The sequence below is a fragment of the Gorilla gorilla genome, chromosome 2 (assembly GCF_029281585.2).
Source record: "Gorilla gorilla gorilla isolate KB3781 chromosome 2, NHGRI_mGorGor1-v2.1_pri, whole genome shotgun sequence".
In the NCBI taxonomy this organism is placed as follows: Eukaryota; Metazoa; Chordata; class Mammalia; order Primates; family Hominidae; genus Gorilla; species Gorilla gorilla.
The window spans coordinates 12,975,001-12,998,132 of NC_086017.1; the positions used below are offsets into that span (position 1 = coordinate 12,975,001).

Consider the following 23,132-nt stretch of genomic DNA (forward strand, 5'->3'; position numbering starts at 1 on the left):
GGTCTTGTGGAAACTTCACATCAGTATGTGCTTCTATAATCGCAGATTGCCCATGGCTGAAGGAAAAAGCTTGGAGAATTGAACACTGTCTCTTAAATGCTTCTGTCTGGAAGTGAAACATATCACCTTCACTCATATTTCACTGGCCAAGGTGAATCCCAGGGCTCAGTCTAACTTCAAGGGAGCAGAGTAGTCTAATACTCTGTGTAGAAGAAGTGGAACTTGGTTACATTTGTAATGCCTGCCACAGGGTGGTACTAACTTTGTGATTTTCATATCTGTGTACATATGTTGACATATGCATATATACATACAAATGTATACATGTATACACATATATATTCACATATATAAGCTTCAAAATTATTTGCTCAGAAGAAATCTTACATGGAAACGTAAGTATAACAAATGAAAGTAGAACTACTGAGGATGATGTTCTTGGCTTTCATCACCCTTCTATACTTGAGGAAGACCAATGTTTCACAATCCCTGGACAGTTGTAAAATGCTATGATGCTATTCAGTGGTCAGAAACAGAATAACTTCTTAAGAAACTCGCTTAAAAATAACAGACCAGCACAATTACTAAAATCAGATGTAAGTAGAATCATGTAACTGAGAAGACCTATACTGTATGAAAAAGTTAACCAACTCACAAAGAAACTGAGAAGAGAGACAAAAAACAGGTCAAATCCCAGTCTGAATAAATATCATTCCCAATAGCATGAAGAGGATTTGGGTCCCCAAATCCTAGTAAATATACCCTTTGCGGCAACTGACATTAGCTTACCATTTGTATATGAGGAAACAGAAAAATTTAGATCCCAGGTGTTAATTGGGGAAGATATTGCATATGAAGTTATTAATGGATGCATGAGCAATGTGACTTTTCATTAATGAAAAATAGAAAAATGGATATAAGAGTCTAATAATGTGCTTCAGTAGAGGAGCTAACTGAAAAGTCGTAAGACAGAAAAAAGCTAAAGTGACTTGCAAGACCAAGATGAGAACAAAACTCCAGTGTGTTCAGAGACAAAAACTATGCTAATACTGTAGACTCTGAATTACTTGTCTATTCTTCAACTCAAATTAATAAACATAGTCACTATATGTCTCCTATGCACCAGGTATTTTTTATAGGAACGAGGGGTACAGCAGAAAAGAAAACAGACAGAAGAGTCCATTACCCTGGGTGAATGAGGCTAATAAGCTAGCAGAGAAGAAAGATGACTAAAATGTAACATTTGCCCTGGGCTGGATTACAGCTTGAGGGTAGAGGTTGGGAAGCAGACATATAAACAGCATAACAGGTATCTAGTTAAGTAGGATATATTATATGTTTTTTCTCCAAAGAAACAGTATGAACCATGGTGGTTGCTGGTGAAGGAGTGCAGGGACCATCTTAGAGAAGAAAGATTAAGTAGAGGGTTTATTTCAGCCACACTGTTTCAACTGCTGGATTCAGCATGAACACCAGGCTAGTTAGTGTGGTGGCAGCAGCAGCAGCACATGGAGCCTTCTCTACCAACTAAATTTCAGGGATGTCATCAATTCTCTGCGTGTACCCATAGCAACAGCTACAATCGGAGCAATGAGCAGTTGGTAGGCCTTATAGTGTATGCATCTTGGATATACACACACTGAAAGGATTTATCACTCATTTTCCTTCATAAAAATTACTTGTATCTAAGATATTAATCAAAATTAAGGATCCAAAATAGGAAATCTCATGATCTAAAAGGATTAACCTTTACTTTTTACTTCTAGAAATCTATCCCATGGAAATAATGCAAAAAGCAGACAAAATTGATCCATAAAGATGTTTATATCAACATTATTTGAAACATGCAAGATAGAAATGAGCTAAATGATAAAGTAATTTGTGAGTTATCTGACATCTTTCCAATAAATGATTTCTCTGCTTTGGTAAGCCAGAGTCAGTTTCTGTTGTTCATTACTGAAAACCCTGACATACAGACACACACACACACACACATACACACACACACACACACTCACGCATGTCTTCCCTGTCCACTTGTTACTGGGTCTTAGATCCAATTTAGTCCACAGAGGTGCATGCTTAGACAAAAGCTGTTTTTTCTCAGCAAATTGTATGCTTCTTGCATGTGTGTATTTATAGGTTAAAAAGAAATGCGCAGACAAAATAATGCACACCAAAATAAATACTTTGAAACAGTGGATACTTCTGGATACTAGGAGTTTTTTCTCTACTGGCTTCTAAAAGCTTTCTATTTTTCTAAGACATCATAATTATAAGAAATTATAAATAAACATAATTATAAGTAATTACTTTCATTATAAAAAAATTAAAAGGAGGTATGTTTTCTTCCAAAGAGGTCATACTAGTAGCTAAGACACACATATACAAATAATAGTATACATCCCAATGTGGCAAGTGCTGTCTATAAGAACTTTATGTTATAAGAGTATACCACATAGCAAATGACTTTAACTTTACTGGATGGAGTCACATCCTGGACCTGAGATCCATTCCTGTCTGAACAGGATCCCTGTAAATAGACCATAGCTTAGGCCCAGTATCAGGCTCTAAAGGTTACCATTGTTTTATTATGAATCTCCTACATACTTGGGATTTCTGGTAGCCTGACAGAGTACTTGCTTCTAAATTAGAAGACTTAGTTCAGGTTCTGTCACTCATGAATGAACAAACACTTGTTAAACACTTACTCTAATCCAAAATCAATATCTGTGTTTTGCATGTGTTCCTTCATTGAACTTTACAGCCATCTTGAGAGGTTGGTGCTATTATCCCTATTTTTTGCGATCACAAGTCACTTTCTCCCTTTGAAAACACAGGTTCAGTATAAATGATTTTCCAGGTCTCAATCAGCTTTCATTTTTTTCTACAGCTTTGTGAATTTAGTCCTCTTCATATCTTAACTCACTGTGTGTTCCTTAACTTTTGTCCTATTCACTTGGTCCTTCTTCCACCATTGCCTGGGTCAACCTCCAGATTCTTCCTCTTGCTTTAGATTTGTGGTCCTATTCTTGCTTCTTTCAGTCCTATCTGACACTGCTCAGCTTCCCCCAAGATGGACGCCAGGGACGAGACATCAAGGGGTCTGGGAGATAGGGAGTGGATGTTGGTCTCAGTGTTTCTCAGGGTAGGGCTATGAGGCCACTGTACTCTACAAGGGGTCCTCCTGGATAGATACAAATGTATCCCTGAATGTTAAGTCTTTTCTTTGGGGACTGAAGACAAGCCTGTGGACTTTCATTTTGATGTGCAACTAAAGATTTTTTTATTAATACAAATTTAAAATATGAATAACTAAAACTTACTTGGTTTTCATAAACAAAAATTAGGGCATTATTAGAGTTTGCTATACACTTTCATTTTATTTTCTTTCAAGAAGTCTGGCAGCCAACCAATGCTTTGACAATATTGCAAAGCTTCTACTGAGACTGTACAGGCATAGATCAAGGGGTTCCCACAACTTTCTGGAAGGGTACTGTATTACTTATACAGCGTCAGCACTGTCTTAAGTTGGTTTGGGTTTGGGTTGTTGCTCTTATTGCATTAATTAATAGAGTTGAGAAAAGTATTGGAACTTGCTTTTGTTGTTATGTTGGTTGACTGATGCATTTTTAGAGATTTGATTGTGACTGCGCCTACTCCAATTCTTGGTCTTCACAGAAGTCTTTTGCTCTGCAAAGCAGGAATGCATAGGATGGGGAGGGTTAGGTCTTCTGCTCTGCTGTAATGAGTCAGCATCTAGAAAGTCAGAGCACTGCTGATTTACAGCCCAGCTAGATGTCTTTTGAGCTTCATCACATGGCCATTTTCCTGTTGGCAGGAGTCTCTGTGCTGGCTGATGACTCTTAGGCAGCCACCATATCCTGATAAAGCAAACTGACTGTGCTGCTTTAAATTTGTATCATGCCTGTTGCTGAAAAAGTAGGGAATCTGGGGATTATACAGGCCCCTCCAACAAGCTCTCTTCACCAGATTTGGGCAGGAAATAAGAGAGTGGTGAAGTTCTCATTATTCTGAAACACTTGAGCATGAATCTTTCTGATGACAGAGATTGGCCCAATGCCTCGGGCAGAGATATAATCAATGAAAACAACCAGCAATAGTGCTTATAATTTAACATTTTCTCTGCGAAAGGATTTCCTGGCTCACTCAGCTCAAATGTCTTTTCTTCCAGGCACTTACCACTTTATTTTGAAGTTTTATTTTTCCACATCCAGTTCCACAGCTCTGCAGAATGTTGGTTGAGGTTAGAAACCATGCCTGACTCATCTTTATACGCTCAGTGATAGCACAGAGTGAAATATTGATAAACAATTGTTGGACTGAATTTAACTCAGAGGAGAAAGTCCAGCTTATGTCTACACAGTCATGATATGTGCTATCTGAATGATGGCTTAGAGTGAGAACCCAGTCATCACTAAAAGTAGTATAGACCTCCAGTCCCCGGGATAGGACAGAAGAAAGAGGGCAATATTGAAGGTAATGAATACAACAACCTACATGTGTGGAATGCTTTCCACCAGCCATGCTCTGGGAGAGAGATTTTCATTCATTATTTGAGTTAATCCTCCAGATAGTCCCAAATATCTGCCTTACAGAGAGTTGTTATCTGTAAGGCAACTTAAAGGGAACCAGAGAGTCAAAGCTCTGTGACTACTTAACAGCATCAAAGTAGCAGAGCTGGGAATGCAAACTCAGAGAACTTGATAACTCCATTTGAAGACAATGAGGGGAATTAGTTGCTGAGAGGAGGAGCACAGTGTGTGGGAGGAGGTAAAGGACAGAACATGGGAAAGTTATGGTGTAAGCCTTGGCAAATGCAAGAGGCATTTCTTCACTAGAAATAGAAGGGAAGAATGAATGATGAGGTAGGGTTTGGGCAACCTGAATAATGGTCCCCTGAAGAAATCTACATCCCTGCGAATACATCACCTTACATGGCAAAAGAGGCTTTGCAGATGTGTTAAGTTGAGGATTTTGAGATGGAGAATTTTTCCTGAAATATCTAGGTGGGTTCAATATAATCTCAGGGGTCCCTATTAGAAGGATGCAGGGCTGGACACAGTGGCTCACATCTGCAATCCCAGCACTTCCAGCACTTTGGGAGACCGAGGCAGGAAAATCGCTTGAGTTTGGGGGTTTGGGACCAGCTTAGGCAACAGCTTAGACTTTGTCTCTATTAAAAATAAATTAGCCAGATATGGTGGCATGCACCTGTAGTACCAGCTACTTGGGAGGCTGAGGCAGGAGGACTGCTTGAGCCTAGGAGGTTGAGGTTGCAGTGAGCCATGATTGCACCACTGCACTCCAGCCTGGGTGACAGAGTGAGACTCCATCTCAGAAAAAAAAAGGATGCAGGAGGGTCAGAGACAGAGATGTGACAGCAGAAGCAGAGGTCCAGTGATGTGGGACCACCATGAGCCAAGGAATGCACCAGCCTCCAGAAGCAGAAAAGGCAAGGCAAGGATTCTCTCAAGAGCCTCCAGAAGGGCTGCAGCCTTGCCAACACCTTGATTTTTGCTGACTGAGACTAAATTTAGACTTCTGATCTCCAGAACTATAAAGACAAATTTGTTTTGTATTAAGCCACCAAGCTTGTGGTTGTTATAGTGGCACAAGAAAACGAATGCAGGGAAGAATGTGACTATACAGAGATCTCGAAGGGCAGAAAATGTTTTTGCAGCCAGAGTTTGTTTTGGGGTGAGGATGGAATAGGGTGAGCACCAGGGCATTGTTCTTCAAAGTGGGCCCAGGACATCTGAGTGCCTGTTCACATGCAGATAGACCCCTGGGCCCTACCTTAGAACTTTCCAATCAGACTGCTCCTACAGTGACCCTCATGACTGTGTGTGCACTGCTGTGACGACAGTGATGAAGTTATAGCCTCTCCAGATAGACAAATAAATCAAAAACTGACATCAGAATATTGATTTGCACTGGCCCTTGTTGATAGAAAAATTTAGACCAGACCTTGAACAGATGGGCTGCTCACTTCTCCCTACCAGCTGTGATCATGGAGACGTAATGTAAGTTAATTTACTCTTCATCGCATCTTTTTCAAGCGGTTGCCATATTGAAGTATAGCGTTAGGTATGGAGGACAGACAATGGTGAACAAAACAGATGTGGCCCACCCTCTCCCAGAACCTACAGTTCTAATGGGGAAAGCAGACATTGATTACATAAACGTGCCAGTATATAACATAAATGATCAATGTTATAAAGAGGAAGTCCGTGGTGCTATGAGCCCCTAACTGGAGGACCTGACCTGTCTGGGGAAGAAAGGCACAGGACCTTCCCTTGGGAAGTAATGTCTGAAACATTAGTAAGAGGTAACTAGGGAAGAGGGTGTGGGTCCGGGAGGGAGAGCATAGCAGGAACGGCATATGCAAGAACCCTAAGGCTGGAGACACTCATTGAGGCCAGAGCTCAGGGAGAAAAGATAAAAGTGGCTGAGGCTCACATCTGCAATCCCACCACTTTGGGAGACTGAGGCAGGAAAATCACTTGAGTTTGGGGGTTTGAGTCCAGCTTAGGCAACACAGTGAGACCTTGTCTCTATTAAAAAAAATTAGTCAGGTATGGTGGCATGCACCCGTAGTACCAGCTACTTGGGAGGCTGAGGCAGGAGGATTGCTTGAGCCCAGGAGGTTGAGGTTGCAGTTTACAAGAAAATTAGCTCCTGTGGACCATATTAAGAATTTTCACCCTCCCCAAAGCAGAATCTTATGATTAGGTTTGCATTTGGAAATCAGTATTTGGCTGCAAGGTGGAGGAACAGAAGAATCGGGACAAGTGTGGATTAGGAGACACCAATAAGGAGGCAGTGGCATTACTTGCCACACAGTGCTTGAGACACAGAGGGGGCCCAATAAGCCTTAGTTCCCCACTCAAATTCTAGAAGACTGCCAACACTGACTTGTCTTTTAAAGAAAGTCAGGTTTTCAGCTTACCCTACACTTCAGAGCAAGCATAAATAAATCAATGAATTCTATTTTCTCCAAATCTCTGACCGATCAGCATGTGTAGGCTGCATCCACAGGTGAGAAAAGTGAAATTACTGGGCCTGTAGGCAGTTCAGTGACATTCATACAATCATGCACAGGCAATGAATAATCTAGAGTTTTCCTATGAGTTACTGCTTTGGGAGAAGTTTGAGCCTAAGTTTTGATTCCAGAGAAGGCAAAGAAGAACTATTCTCACCCAGACAATTATCATCTGCAAGAACAAAGTGCAGAAAGCAGATCAACAGTCAGTAAACATAATTTTAAACAACCCACATCCATAAAATCTATGTGTTTTCACTATTCTTGAAAGAACAAGACAAGAATTCTTGAAAGACCAACTAAAAGCAGATAAGAATTTTCTAGAAGGTAAAAGATAAAAGATATTGATGCCATCGGCCACATTTTTATGAGCCATATCTTTATGACTAGAAATTATTGATTACTGTAAAAAAGTTCCCTTAAGTCAGGAGACCTGCTATTACTTTTCATGTCTCATTTACTATAATTTTTTATAGCTGTTTTAACAGTAAATCCTATTTTTGAATTTGAGTATGAAGACAAAAATGAATTAAATCTATCTGAATTTTATTCTATCTGGCAGTTCCTGGCTGTACGACTTTGGGCAGGTTACTTAAACTCTCTCGCCTCTGTTTCCTCATCTTTCAAGTGGGAATGAAGATAATTTACTCTTAAAGGGCCTTTGTGAGATGAATTATAATAACATGGTGAAGCCTTAGAACAGAGCTGGCACGTGGTAAGCACTATCTCAAAGCCTAGCAATTGTAACCCAGTACCCCTATTTTTCTAAGAGGTGGTTTTTCTCTCTTATTGTTCTCCTGGTTCCCCACATCCTATTTAGCCCTTCAGAAATGGAACTATATAGACTTTTACCTCTCCTTCAGACATCTCTTACTGGGTAAGTTCACGTAACTGTGTGCTCTAAGACAGAACTCTTAACAGTTAATTTACAAACCACAGCATGTTTGCTAGGGAACTCTCACCCTCCAGGAAGTTGCCTTGGGAGATAACAGCTTGCCCAGGAAAACACCAGCAGTCACCAGCTCTACTGCGTGGTAGATAAGCTAGTATGAGGACCTTTGCCCTTGCTCACTTTCTCCCGTCTTTTAAAAGTGCTCACTTTCTTCTCCAAGAGGGAAGCGGTACATTTAAAGGTGGGATGCCTGTGCTTCATCCTCTAAGCTAGCTTTGGAAATAAATCACTTTCTTTATACCAGACCTCACTCTTGTTAATTGAACTCTGCAAGTGATAAGCAACTAACCCAAATTTTTGGTTACACTATTATTACCTGCTATATATCACTCAAATCCAGAGCCAAGTCCATTGTTTGTTGTGCATCTTCTCCCACTCATTGGTTTGCCTTTTTGATCTCTTGCCAGTAATTAACCTACTGTCTCTTAGCTCCAACCTCTCTGGGAGCTATTTAGCTTTGTGCTCCCCTCGGAGGTACTAGAGGGAAACCACAAGGCTGGAGAAAGAAGAGACTCACTCCTTCCTGTCCGCTTCTTGCTCCTGGGAGCACCATGCTCGTCCCACTTCTCCAATGTCATTGTGTTCCCAAAGCAGCAATCACATCCAATATGTAGTTTTTCCAACATTTGCAGAACCAGCCTTTCAACCTGTCAAGAGACCCTGGCTGTAGCTGACCAGCACCTTCTCAGAGCACTGAATTTCAGCTCAATAGGCCCCTGCTTCCAGCTTCTGAGTTTAATAATGCCAACCTTTCCCTTTATATTCTAGACCTGCAATTGTTACCTCCATGTTACCTTAATGTTCTCTTTTTGCCTTTTCAGTTACCTGGTTACAATTCTGTATCTAGTTAGCAATTCTTTGTATTAAGCTCCCTTTTCATATAACTGGGGTGGTTTATGAAACCTGACTTATCCCCGACTGATGCACATTCTTGCGGTGTTTTTCGATGAACTGTAGTTCTTACTTTGAATATTGTCCAATTTCTTTAAAAAATCTATAAATTAAATCCGAAAGAAAATTGAGCAAGAGGCTTTAACATGTACTTCAAAAAAGGGTCTCCAAATGCCCAAACATGAGAATATGTTCAACTTTCTTCGTAATTAGGAAAATGCAAATTTAAACTCTAATGAAATACCTACTAGACCAATTAATATTAATTGAAAATAACCAAAGTTAACAAGGATGTAGAACAATGCAAACTCTCCTATGCTATAAATATGAGTATAAATTGGTTACGTCCACTTTAGAAAACTGCTTGGAAATATTTATGTTAGTCATATCTATACCAATAACCCAGCAATTATAATCCTAAGTATGTCCCTAGTTGAAATGCATGCATTTCAATGCATGTACAAGGACCTTTGTAGAAACATCATTTGTAGGCTGCTCTACCTATGGAGTAGCCATTCTTCATTCCTTTACTTTCCTAATGAACTTGCTTTCACAAAAGAAAAAAAAAGAGAGAAAAACAAACATCATCTGTAGTAATTCCAATTTGGAAGTAACGTAGATATGTATCTTCCAACAACAGAATGGATAAACAAACTAAAATATATTTATACAGTATGATATTATATAGTAATAAAAATAAATTATAGCTCCTCAGAACATGGATAACTCTGACAAAATACTGTTAAGCAAAAGAAGCCAGATATAAAATAATGAATATAATGTGATTCATCAACATAAAGGTAAAAAAGTTGGAGAAATGAATCTGGTGTTAGAAGTCAGGATGGTAATTACGCTTGGGCTAATGTAAGGGGTAAAGACTGGGAGGAGCATGAAAGGGGTTTCTGAGTTGGTGATGTTCCATTTCTTGCTCTGAATGATGGTTTCGTGGTTGTGATCACTCTGTTCATTGTGTGATAATTCACTGAGCTATGTATTTTGATTTATTGTACTTGTGCTGTATTTTAGTAAAAATATTTAAAATACTTAAAAGCTTGACGTTTCAAATAGTCATTGAGCATTTATTTGAAAAAAATGGTCAGCTTGTCTTGTCAGCTTCTCCCTTACTATTCCTTTTTTTTTTTTTTTTTTTTGAGATGGAGTCTTGCTCTAGTGCCCAGGCGGGAGTGCAGTGATGTGATCTCAGCTCACTGCAACCTCTGCCTCCTGGGTTCAAGTGACTCTCCTGCTTCAGCCTCCTGAGTAGCTGGGACTATGGGTGCCTGTCACCATGCCTGGCTAATTTTTGTATTTTTAGTAGAGACGGGGTTTCACCGTGTTGGTCAGGCTGGTCTTGAACTCCTGACCTCAAGCAATCCTCCCACGTCAGCCTCCCAGAGTGCTGGAATTACAGGTGTGAGCCACAGTGCCGAGCCACACTTACTATTTTTTAACTTTCTTCAGGACATGACTTCTATCTCATTTCTTGGATTTCTCTACAGATTTAAAATACAAAACAAAACAAAGTTGCTTTAACCATTGGTTTTGGTGCCAGATATTGCCAACCAGGCTGACAACTCCTTTAACGTAGGGTTCCATTTGGCATTGAATTTCCAGGACTGAGTACATTGTCTGAATCCAGCAAGTACTCACTAAGCATCTGTTAAACGCTAGGGGATTTTTGCCTAAAATATTTCATTACTATTCTCACAACTCTAATGCAGTAACTTGCATAGAGAAAACAAACATATTTCAGAGTATAAAAATGAATTCTAAAAGCATAATTATAGTTTAAACTACACGGTGCCTCGCAAAAAATTTGACTTCAAATTCTTTTAAACTATTCAATGAATTGTCATCAATTTCCTAGGTAAACTATATCACCATCCAAATATATTTTCTGCTTAGTTGGTTATTTTTTTCTGCCAAAGTTTTTAGACATTCAAGAAATTATTTTATTTTCTATTTTCTAGAAGTTGCCAGTTGAAATTGTAGAGCTAACATCCTGTGGTAGCAATAGTGGTGGTTAGTTCTGCTTGACCACAACTTTGCCAGCTGGTTGACTCTGGCATAGTAAAAGGCAAATCCTTTTACTATGTTTGACATTACGCTACTCATTGTTAAATGAAGAAGTTGGACTCGTTAAGGACACCAAATAAGTGCCAAACCAGCCACTGTTTCTTCCTCCCACCCTACGCAGACATTGCTAATCGATCTCATTATACTTTTCCACTGAATCCAAACATAACCTCAGAATTCTCAGCATAGCACACCAGAACCATAACAATCAATTGTTGTTCATAACTAGGCAAAACCTAGTTGTCAACCCTTAACTGGATGATCCAAATTGTTCCTTTCAATTCCAAAGTTCTATGGTCCTATGATCCATAAAAAGTAATATTCCCTGTGATAAGTCCAAGGCACTGCACAATCTTAAAGTGCATTCAGAATCAAAGAAAGATTACATATTATTACTCACATTTTCAATGTTAAGAGTACTTTATTGCATTATCAGTCTTTGCAAATGGATAATCCATGTACAGTGCTCATTTAACACAACTTTTCTTATCTATGTATTTCATTTCTATGATGAGATTTAAAATTAGCACAGGGACACACATCAAGTATCCCCACAGAATGCAGATCTCTCAAATCTGAAATCCCTCTGTCCCTTAAGTATTAACAGTAAAATGAATTTTCCTAAAACTGTAGCATTTGACAGGGAGACATTTAGTGGGTCTCTTCATTCGGGGAGTGAATTTAGAAAAATCAGGAGCAAAGATCTAAGAAATTGCCTCAGCAAAGGTCTGAGGTTGGAAGTATTTGAATAATATCTTCATATTAGGTTTAACAGCAAATTTGAGTTTATTCTAATGGCTCTGGATGGACTTTTTAATCTAATGTTAAAATATATTGTGCTGATCACTGACAGCCTTTTAAGGTAGCATTTCTTGACAGATGAAAGAAAAGTGAGAAGTCTGTAGTATTGCAAACACTGTGGGTGATTCAGATATCAGACTGCTGGCAAATAATTAGTGGTTTTCATTCAAATCTCCTTAAAGAAGTTGTGTCCTCAGCCTAGAAGTGGAATGTTTTTTATTTATTCACCAAAGAGTTGGGATGACATTATGAGTCCATTTTCCCTTCTACCAGAGGACATGAACCCTGACTCCAGGGGGCACACTTTTAGACTAAGAGTTAGGCAATGCTGGTACATGGAACTGACACTGAAAACTCATTTCATGATGCTTTGAGGATCTTCATAAAAAGGGAGCATCCAAGTTCTAGTGAGCAGAGGAGAAAGAGCAAGTGTCTGGAAATTAATCAATGGGGCTGAAATCCTGGCTCTGCCACTAGGAGGAACCCTTAACCTGTTAGGCCTGTTTGCATTTGTATAACTGGGATAAACTACATGCTCCTAAGGTTTCTTCCAACTCTAATATTGTAGATGGTGCTCAGTTCATGTTTAATGATATGGAAATTATCCAGATGATTTAGGCCAACGTGGATTGTAGACCACTTTAAAGTAGAGGTTATGCTTATGACTTTGAGCTGTGTGTGCCTATTGCTAGCCAGGGTGCGTTGATTGCTTAGATGAGGATCAGTTCTTGTATCCTAGCTGCCCCTCTTCCACTCGCTGCCTCCTTAAACTACGCTCATCTTCCCAGTTTCTTTAGCAAGCCATCAAAACATGACACAGCAGTTGGCTTTTGAGATAGGCTCATGCAGTACAGGTTCTAGATATAGTGATAGCAGTTCACTTTCCAATTCTGTTTTCCGTTTGATTATAGGAACTTCCACTGTAGCCAAAAGAATACTTCAGGTGTGATTTTGGAATAGTTTTTGACCCTCTGAGTCTCAGTCTGTGGCATGAAGGAAGTACAGGCCTGGGAAATTTCCACGGTTCCCTTCTGCGTTATAATTTTACGTGTATCCAGGTGCTCCTTTCAGCCTCTGAGTTCATCAAACCCAGACTAATTAGCTTCCTGATCCAGAGCTGCATGATAAAGACTACTTGCCTCAGAGTGTCCTTTTACTATTTATACTGGGCTTACCCACTGCAACGCGCTTCACTTGAGTGGCATTTGTTACAAGTTATCAATTGTGTTTTCAGATCATTCTATGGTTTTATAGGGATGTTGAAGAAATCATCTCACTGACTATATCTGACTGAATATATGTGTATGTATGCTTATATATGCACACATATCTATGTATGCACACATGCATTTTACACACACACATAGTTTTCAAAGGAATTGTTTGCAGATAAGTGTCAAAATCTAAATTTGAGGACTGTGATAAGTATAAGGTCCAGGTTAAATGACCCTGTGGACCACTGTAGAGGAAGCCCTGGTTTGCACAGTGGGTTGGCTTGTGCACAGTGCTAGCCTCCTGAATATTTCCTGTATCCTTAGAATGTATTTATAAGTTTTCTATTGCTGTTATCATAAGTGACCACAAACTTGGAAGTTTAAACAATACAAAAGTCTCATGGTTCTGTAAGACAGAAGTCCAGCTCATGTCTCACTGGGCTATCACCAAGGTGTCAGCAGGTCTGCATTCCATTCTGGAAATTCCAGGGAAGAAACTCTTACCTTGCCCTTCCAGTGTCTAGAGGCTGCCCAGATTCCTTGGTTCATGGCCTTCTTCTCAGTCTTCAAAGCAGCAATATCACATCTCTGTGACCCTTCTTCCATCCTCACAGCTCCCGTTCGCTCTCTGATCCCAGGTGGCAAAGGTTCTCTGATTTTAAAGCTCTGTGCTTAGATTGGGCCCATCTGTATAATCCAGGTTTTAAGCATTTGTGAATAGATTGGGCCCACCTGAATGATTCAGGCTACTCTCCCCATTTCAAGGTTCTTAACCTAATCACATCTGCAGACTCCCTCTTGCCATGTAAGGTAACATATGCACAAGTTCCAGAGATTTAAATGTGGTCATCTTTGGGGGAAACACTGTTCTATCTATCATGATATAACTAAGGGAGGCCTTCAGGAAAGCCTAATTTTCACACCCAAAAATGAGACATGTGAGGAAACCCAAAGCCTCAAAACGATGGTAAATAATATGTGGTGCTCCAAGGGCCCTGGGGACTATTTTGTTAAATCTCTTACTTTACACATGGGGAAACTGGTGCTCATCCAGGCACATGGCTTGATCAAGGTCACTCAACTTGTTAGCAAAGAAGCTACACTTGGCATCTAGGTCTCCCAGCACACAGCTTAGTCCCCTTCCCACCTCTGCTGGGGTAGCTCGATTGGACTTTCACTACAAAGAAGTGTTTTGTTTTCTAAAACCACTGGTAGAAGTCTCTATTCGACTTGGAAGAGTAGTTTTGGATGAGAAGAGAAATTTGTTAAGTGGTTTGTAGATGAAATGTCAAGATGGTTTGCCATTTTACAAACAAAATCACTTTTAATCTCAAGTGACAAAACTACTCTGTTGCCAAGGGGAGATGGTATTTAAATAAAGGTCACACAAAATCAGGGGGCAAATGCAACGTATCTATCAAACACTTAAGAATAAGTTCAAAAAATCTTTGAAACCCTGGAAACTTTACAATTCTCTTTTCTACTCTTGTTCATCCTCTCTTTAAATCCCTGAATGTACGTATCCATCCACTCATCCATCCATCCACGTATCCATCGTCTACACCAACAAGTTACTCATTGCATCCAGACCATGGGCTAGGGGCACTTGGGATGCATTCGTGAAAATAAACAGAGCCCCTGCACTTGTTTGGTTGAAAGTAGTAAATCAATGCTTCCCAAAGTGTGTTCTATGGCTCTCCTGTATCAGAATGACCAGATTCCTGGTTTCTGTATGTATACAGAGCCACAAGGGGGTGGGTCTGAAAGTCCACATCTTAGCAAGCTTCCTAGATGATTTTAATAACCGTTAAATTTTGTCTCTCACTGCCAAAAATAAAAACAATTCAGCTGGTAGGTTCTCATTTCCACACTCTCCTCCTTGGTTTACTGGGACCCCCAGCAACCGTGGGGGTGGGGGAGGAAGACGAGCCAATCAGAGTACCTCCCCTTCTCTAAATATAGCCAGGGCTCCTCTGCACCTCATTTTATTTTGGGAGGTTCTCAGATTTTCGTAAAGTAAATAGTCCCCCTTGGAGAACATTTGGGAACCCACCAACTTGCTCTCTGAATTGAATGAAGACAACAAAAAACTCAAAATTGATACAAACTCAAATTCAAACCTGTGTGCAATTCAGTTTTCTACCTTTCACCATCTCTTCTGGTTTTCAAATAGGCTTTTACCACGACAAAAATATGTGTCAGGACACACTTAGCATTTGTCAGAAGTCAAAGTACAGATGTGGTGCTAAAATTTAAAATGAATGCTTGATGTGACATGATTAAGTTCATATCCAAAAAGGCAGAGCCCCAGCACTTTGCTTCCATGCATTGAAATCCACAAGCTTAGTGAGTTATGGAGCTCCCGATGGTGGGGCTTAAATCAGTTATCTAAATGTCACCTAATAACACAGTGAAATCTGGCAAAACATATGAATTTCCCAGCTGTTCTGAGTTGACTGTTGATTTTGAAAGGCACCAGTTTACTGCTAATAGACTCCAGCCTTCTAAAGAGGGCTTTTCAATACTAACAACATATCACTGAATAATCGAAGCAGTCTCCTACCAGTTTTACTTTCAGCAGCATGGCCAGAAACACTGCAGCTTTGGAAAGTACCAGACATACATACCTAAACCAGTGTCACTGAATTCCTTGAAAAAACGTCATTTCACTTTGGTTAGAGGAATTTCTCTATTTTATCTATTTTAATTTTTTCTTTCCATAGTTTTTTGTGGAATAGGTGGTGTTTGGCTACATGAGTAAGTTCTTTAGTGGTGATTTGTGAGATTTTGGTGCACCCATCACCTGAGCAGTATACACTGAACCCAATTTGTAGTCTTTTATCCCTCACCCCCTTCCCACCCTCTCCTCCCGAGTCTCCAAAGTCCATTGTGTCATCCTCATGCCCTTTGCATCCTCATAGCTTAGCTACCCCTTTGAGCGAGAACATACAATGTTTGGTTTTCCATTCCTGAGTTACTTCACTTAGAATAATAGTCTCCAATCCCATCTAGCTTGCTGCGAATGCCATTAATTCATTCCTTTTTATGGCTAAGTGGTATTCCATTGTATATATACCACAGTTTCTTTATCCACCTGATTAGGTTTCTTTAATTTATATGTAGTCCTATAAGTGCTTATTTTTATTTAAGAGCTTATTTTATTTATTATTTTTAATCAATTAAGTCCATTTGACCAATATTTGTCGAGCGTCTACTGTGTGCTAGGGAAAATGCTAAGCATTGGGGATGCAACGCTGAAAAATGCAAAGGCAATCCCTAATCTTGTCGAACTCACTGCATTCTACGTGCAAAACTGGGGGCTGGGGAGAACAAAGTAATAGGAAGTTGTAGCAAATAATCTGAAGTAAATGATGAATGGCTGAAGTAGAGAAGGATGAGGGACACCTCCTTTAGTTCGAGTGGAAAACAAAAGCTTTCACAGTTGTAATCCCATAGACCCTTCTAAATTCTCAAGCCTGTGTTTATGCATAAAATTCCAGTGAGTGTTTTTTTGTATTGATTACATTTTAACTGCCCTTCATTTCATAATACATATTTTACAACAAGCATCCAGCTCATTAACGCATTGCAGTATGGTCAATATACGCAACATCAGAATTCATATATTATTTAATGATTGAAGCTAATGAGAAATCATGATATTGGTGTTTTTTAGACTTGTTCGTTTTTCAAAGTGAGCTTTAAGCCAGGTGCACAAATACCCATCAGCCACAAGATGGCACGGTTGGTATTTAACAGAGAGTGGCTGGAGAGGAAATACTGGACTTGGACTTGAGAGAATTGCTCACACGCAGAAACAGACGCACACATTCTCTATCTCTGCACTTAAATGAAGAAGAAAATGAAAGCAGATAAGAAAAGAAAGGCATTTAAATAAATGCCCAAGTAAGATTTCAAAGGTTGAAAAACGTTCCCAAACTAATGTTACCTGGGTTTGTGACCTCACTAGAAGGTCTGACTATATGATGCCAGTGCTTGGAATTCACCAATTCCTAAAACATATTTGCCACCCGCACAACCTTTTTTCACCTCTCACCAAGACAACAAAAAAGTGAAGTTAAATTTTAAAAATTAAAAAATAAGGGAAATACCTTGAGCTTGGGTTATTTTAAGAGCCCCACATTCTTTTGGCACATAATTTTTCATGTGTCTGACCTTGGGGACAAGCTTCTACATCCTCTCCTGCCCCTTCATTGGCTCCCTAGCCTCCTTCTGGCCCTGCCCACAACTACGCTTCTAAACTCTTTCCTGTTCAAATCATATTAATTTTCATCCTCCCAGTTAAAGGAAACAAAAGCACTGCTCTTCATTCTTTTAGTTCTCTTCGCTAATGTGAATCCTTTTCTTCTTTCCGTTTCTGTAAATAAATTTCAAGAACTCCTTGGGGCCGGGCTTGATGGCTCAGGCCTGTAATCCCAGCTACTTGGGAGGCTGAGGCATGAGAATCGCTTGCACCTGGGAGGCAGAGGTTGCAGTGAGCTGAGTTTGTGCCACTGCACTCCAGCCTGGGGGACAGAGCAAGACTCCGTCTCCTCTCACTTTGCACAGGCAACCCTGCCTCACTCCTCACCCATTCCCATCCCAGCAACTGGCTTCATCACCCCTATCTACCCTTGGTGATCTTACTTTCTAAAATTCTTCTCTTGGCCCTCAGGGGATTTCCTTCCTATGGTACTACAAAGACTTCACAGGGCTGCTCTTGCTCTGGTCGCACCTCAGATAAATTTCAGTTTCATTCTGCCCTGGCATTAGAACGAATATCCTCATTCTCACATTTTGCCAACTGATTCTCCTCACAGTGTGGAGCTATAATGAAAATAAGAGCAGGGCAGATTTACTCTGTTTTAGTCAGGATTCTTGGTTTTGGGTGCAAACAGCTCATGCTTTTTTATTTGGCATGTTGGAGTCTAGCTGACTAGCATAAAATCAGGAATCTGCGCAGCTAGTCCTGGCATCTACACATTAACTGTGCGACCTTGGGCATGACCTCCTCGGGCCTCAGAGTCCTCTGTAAAATGAGGGCCTTCGAAACATGCTCTCAGAGACTCTTTCTCATTCTAACATTTTATAATTCTGTAAATCAGTGGTTACTTTGCCCAACATCCTCCAATGTGGTTTTTGTTGACTCCTAACTAATACATGCAGGGCTGCTTTGTTGGGGGTCGGGGGGAGGGGTAAAGGTTAAAGGGGAGGGTGGGGAAGGACAGGAGGAGAGAGGCTGGGAGAAAGGAGGGACTCAGCCTACCGCCATCCTCGCCACGTTAAAAGGAATTATGGGAAGAAGTACAGTTACAATGAAGCATTAATCAGGCTGAACTTCAACCTACTCCCTTGTAACCAAAAGTCTCATAACACTAGACACTGGCCATCTGCATCCCCATTGTTTATATAGATGGGATCTCTCATATTAGAATCATAAAGTTTTTGTTTAAGAATTGCTTGAGCAGGCTGGGTGTGGTGGCTTATGCCTACAATCCTAGCACTTTGGAAGGCTGAGGCAGGAGGAGCACTTGAGGCCAGGAGTTCAAAACCAGCCTGGGCAATAGTGAGACCCTGTCGCCACAAAAAATAAATCAGCCAGGTGTAGTGATGTGCACCTATAGTCCCAGCTACTCCCGAGGCTGAGGTGGGAGGATTGCTTGAGTCAGGGAGGTCGAGGCAGCAGTGAGCTGTGATTGCTCCACTGTACTGCAGCCTAGATGACCACCCCCCCACCCTACCCACACCCCCAACCACCACCCCCCCCCCAAAAAAAAAAAAAAGAACTGCTTAAGCAGATCTGGAATTCTTGAATTCCAGCAAAACAGCTGATGCCAGTTTAAAGACCCCTCCAGAGAAACCAAACCAAATCAGCATGGATGGGAATACTATTTCTTCATTTCCCTGTCCTGTGACTTCACCCTACCCTCTTTTACCAATCAACAATCTCCGCATTTTGGCCCACTCCAAAACCCTTAAAGACCCTAGCACCAAACTTCTTAGAGAGATGGATTTGAGGTTTCCTCCTGTCTCCTTGTTTGCTGGTCCTACAATTAAACCTCTTCTGCTGTCAGTTTCTAGGCATATTGACTTGCTGTGCACATAGGACAACAGACCTATTATGGTTACAAGCCCTCCGTCACCCTCTCACCCAAATCCTGTCTTCCCTGCAAAAGTTCCCCAGGGATTACAAAATCAGGAATAACACCTTACCTATTAAGGTGATTGACTTTTGCAAGCTATCTCTTAAATTCTATTTGGAACAATAAAATGAATAAACAAAATAGACGTAGATGAGCGCAATTTAACCTTCAAAGAACTTACAGGCCTCTTAGTGACATTTCTCCTTGACAAAACAGGTATGAAAGACAGCTGCTGAGAGCATGAACAGAATATTGTTCCTTGCTTCTCATACCCTCCTCTAGGCCATGGATTCTCAAACTTCAGCCATGCATTGGTATTATTTTGAAGGCTTATTAACATGTTCATTGCTAAGCCTCACCTCCCTAGAGTTTCCCATTCTGCAGGTCTGACTTGAGGCTTAAGAATTTACCTTTCTAGCAAATTTCTAGGTGATACTGATGCTGCTGGTCCAGGAAGTGCCCCCCAGGAACCACTGCTCTAAGTAAAATGCAGGTGGACCTGACTTTACACTTCTCATTGTTTAGGCTGCTTGTTACTTGCTTATGGCTCTAGTATTAATAGAATAATGTTCCCCCAAATACATGAGTCCGCAGAACCTGTGACTATGTACATCAGGTGGCAAAAGAGATTTTCCAGATGCAGTTAAGCATCTTGAAAATGGGAGATTATCCATGATGACCTGTGTGGACCAACTATAATCATAAGAGTCTTTATAAGAGGGAGGTAAGAGAGTCAATGTGAGAAAATGGTAAGAGAAAATGGAGATGTGAGAACCGAAGCAGAGGTTGGCATGATGTGAGGAAGCGGCCATGAGCCAAGGAATGAAGGCAGCCTCAAGAAGCTGGAAGAGGCTATAGGGGAGGATGTCTCCTTGCCTTTTTCAGCTTCTTCCCATTGAATATTGGAAGTGAGTAGTCTCTCCATCTGCAGACTCAGTAACTTTGCCCATTTCCTTGACCTCTTCAGGAACATTTATTTTTTCCAGTTGTGTCTTTGTTTATTACTTTTGCTTTAAATGTTCTGTTTCCCTCGTCATGAATACCCTAGATGAGAATTCTCCCTTTGTCCTCCTTAATTGTCGTGCTGATGGCTTCTCATCATCTCAGCCTTGTGTGCTGTTCTTCTGCACTCTGGAAGGGCTTCTGAAGTTGTTCTACACCATGCCAATCCTGCCACTGTTCTTCTGTGACAGGCCCAGGTCTCTCTCCATGGCCAGCCTGCTAACTTTGCATCTGTCCTGTATGTAGTCTTCTACAGCAGTCTGTTTTTTTCATAAGATTTCTCACATCACAGAAACTCTTCTTGCATCCTTTTGAAGATGCCAAGTATTTTCTTCCGTTTCCTAGAATTGATCATTTTCAGAAGTATGCCTGTATTCAATATGATGTTGTTTTCTGGTTCTGTCATATTTGTCTTATTTTTCCTCTGCTCACCCGGGAATGTGGGAGATATAGTCAAATTGCCCTGCTCTTGGCCCTGTTCACTGTCTGTTCACCTGTTGGTGGATTCCCCATTTTAGATCTGCTAGAGAACATGTGAAGATGCACACCTCCTACACCAATTTCCAAGAGTAACAGAAACCCATCTTCTAGGATTCTGCCCCTGCCAACAGTTTTTCTGTCATTCTGAACTGATAGAATATACAGAATCTATAATCTCTCACTAAATTGTATTTTTCTTTTATTGTTATTATTTTTGGAGCTCTTAATCACAGTAAATTAGCTAGTATTCCTTGAGTCTTCAATTTTATGCACTGATCTCAGTGCTTTATGTGAACTTACTGTTTAAATCCCTGCAATAACTCTGTGAGTCAGGTACCCTACTTTAGAGAGATTAAGAAACTGAGGCACAGAAAAGTTAAGGAATTCTCCCAAAGTCACGTAGGCACTAAATGTTAGAACCAGGTTTCAAATCTATGCAGACTTCTTAAGCGCTTTTAAGTAGATTTGTCTCTTTGAGCTATCTCATTTTGATAGATTTGGGAAATTGCACCCATTTTGTAGAAACAGTAAAAGGAAAAACAAAAACCCAGACCTGGCATGAGAATGGACTTGGAGTCCATTACCCCTTCAGCCACACCAGGCCTTCCATAGTTACGTTTTCTTTTTTTCTTTCTTTCTTTCTTTCTTTTTTTTTTTTTTGAGGTGGAGTCTTGCTTGTTGCCCAGGCTGGAGTGCAGTGGCATGATCTCGGCTCACTGCAACCTCTGCCTCCTGGATTCAAGCTATTCTCTTGTCTCAGCCTCCCAAGTAGCTGGGATTGCAGGTGCCCACCACCTTGCCCTGCTAATTTTTGTATTTTTAGTAGAGACGGGGTTTCACCATGTTAGCCAGGCTGGTCTCGAACTCCTGACCTCAGGTGATCTGCCCACCTCGGCCTCCCAAAGTGCTGGGATTACAGGCATGAGCCACCGCTCCCAGCCTTAGTTATGTTTTCATAAAGTCATGCCAATGTTCTTCTCAGTGTGTGAATTCCCAACAACATTTAGCAATGTCTGATTTATAGAAATTACAGAATTAGAGGCTCTGAATATATGTTTTCTAAATCATTCACTCTTATATTTCCATCAATGGAGCACTTAGGAGGAAATGCATTTGTTTGCATTTAATGCCTCTTAACTCATGCCTGTTTTAAAAACCAATGAGTAGAAAATTTCTAATAAATCCTCGATTCTTCATCATTCATGAAACATAAATTATACCCTGTAAGAACAGAGGTCTTGAGGATTTTCCCCATCCCATTTTAGGTAAAGGCAGTGGGCAAGTCTCTTTGCAACTTAAGCTGGAAGTCTCTTCCAGATGAATCGCAATGACCTAAGTTCCAGGGTTTAATAATGAAAAACAGTAACACCAAATATCTACAGTCAAACATATGCTTCTACCAAGTAGCAAATATATCTCTTGAATTAGACTTCATGGTCTGCATTTCCCTTTTCTGCCTGCACCACCCTTTGCTTAAGGTCTTAGAGTTCTGTACTGTCCAATATGGTAGCCACTAGATGAGTGTGCTTAAATATAAAATATTCAAAATAAAATAAAATATCCAGTTCCCCAGTGACACTAGCTACATTTCAAGCACTGGATAGCCATGTGTGCCTGGTGGCTGCTGTTTTAGTTAGCGTGAATTTGGAGTATTTCCATCACCACAGAAAGTTCTATTGCACAGAGCTGCCTTAGCTGTTTCTCTAGCTGGCGGGTGCAAACCATTCATGGACAAGGGGAGGAAGGAGTCCTCCTTTATTATTTGATTCCAATAATTTTAAAACTGGAAGAAATATTGGAGTTTACCCAGTTCCTTAATGGTGATGTTAGCAATGGTTTACAGTTTGATAGTATCTGGGACATGTGATTGGTCAATAAATGTCAAGAAATGTTTGCTGAGAGAATGAATTAACGATTTAGAGTTTATGCTCGTTTATATACTCTCCCACTTGATCACTACTGGAATCCTATGGGGGCTGGGCTGATCATTGCCTTTTAAAGATGAAGAAACTAAGGTTTAGAGAATTTAAGTGATTTAGCCAATATTAAACCAGCCAAATTAAGAGATGGACTTGAAACCATAAGTTGTAGAACAGAGAGGTTCTGTTACATTTTCAAGAACACGCAGCAGTTGGGGACAGAGTCAGGACTAGAACCCAGGTCTTCTGAAGGTGAACCCAGTGTCTGTTTTACTATGGCATCACATATAACTTTGGAACATATTTCTTATTTTTTATGCCATAATTATTTGTAGTTATTTCCCATCTTTCCCTCCTTATCTGACTCTAAAATTGTGCCTTTGGTAACTTAATCTTCCAGAAACTCCCTTCAAAATATTGATACATGGCCTAATAATAACAAAATATATTATGAGGTCTTATTACATACCAAGCTTTGTTGTAAACAACTTACATTGATCATTTCCTTAAATCCTCAGAGCCCTATGGGTTAGATTCTATTATCATCCTTATTTCCTGGGTGTGGAAACTGAGGTATGGGTAATTTAT

At 40.3% G+C, this 23,132-nt stretch overlaps 1 long non-coding RNA gene across 1 annotated transcript in view; it reads right to left on the minus strand.

The window, feature by feature from the left end:
• Positions 1-23,132, minus strand: part of LOC129532728 (uncharacterized) — a 32,182-nt gene that overhangs the window by 888 nt on the left and 8,162 nt on the right. The gene's annotated exons all lie outside the window — the stretch shown is intronic.